The sequence below is a fragment of the Bison bison genome, unplaced genomic scaffold (assembly GCF_000754665.1).
Source record: "Bison bison bison isolate TAMUID 2011002044 unplaced genomic scaffold, Bison_UMD1.0 scf7180017864105, whole genome shotgun sequence".
In the NCBI taxonomy this organism is placed as follows: Eukaryota; Metazoa; Chordata; class Mammalia; order Artiodactyla; family Bovidae; genus Bison; species Bison bison.
Genome location: NW_011494677.1, coordinates 1,226,406 through 1,227,215, shown reverse-complemented (window position 1 = coordinate 1,227,215; position 810 = coordinate 1,226,406).

Here is an 810-nt window from a genome sequence, read left to right as displayed (position 1 = left end):
AGGGTGGTGTCATCTGCATATCTGAGGTTATTGATATTTCTCCCAGCAATCTTGATTCCAGCTTGTGTTTCTTCCAGTCCAGCATTTCTCATGATGTACTCTGCATATAAGTTAAATAAGCAGGGTGACAATATACAGCCTTGACGTACTCCTTTTCCTATTTGGAACGAGTTTACAGATCTAGTTCCCTACAAAGTTTAGAAAATCTCTAGATATAAAACATTGTTTCAATAATGCTGAGATATTGCATATTGAAGGAATGGATGACTTAAAATTTAGGAGTCAGAAGTAAAGCAAAGTAGTGTTAGGAATGATCCTAGTCTTTCAATATCATAAGAATGTTGATTGATTCCATTTTGTACTAGTAGTAATAGATTATAACTTCTACCATTTGGACCACATGGAAAAGAAGGTGCTTGAATGAATGAAGAAAAATCTCTTGTGAAGAATAAAAAAAAAAGACTGGAAGGGAAAATTGTGAGTTAAAACTGAAAACCAGGGCTGGTACTGGAGGCTGTGAAGCATCATCTGGTTTGAAAGTGATTCTAGGAAAGGAAAGACCACCTGTGGGGGAAGGGGATGGGTGGTCTTACAGTTTGAGAATAGCTCAGGTTTGTTCCAGAGAAGGCAATGGCACCCCACTCCAGTACTCTTGCCTGGAAAATCCCATGGACGGAGGAGCCTGGTGGGCTGCAGTCCATGGGGTCGCAAAGAGTCAGACACGACTGAGCGACTTCACTTTCATGCATTGGAGAAGGAAATGGCAACCCACTCCAGTGTTCTTGCCTGGAGAATCCCAGGGACAGGGGA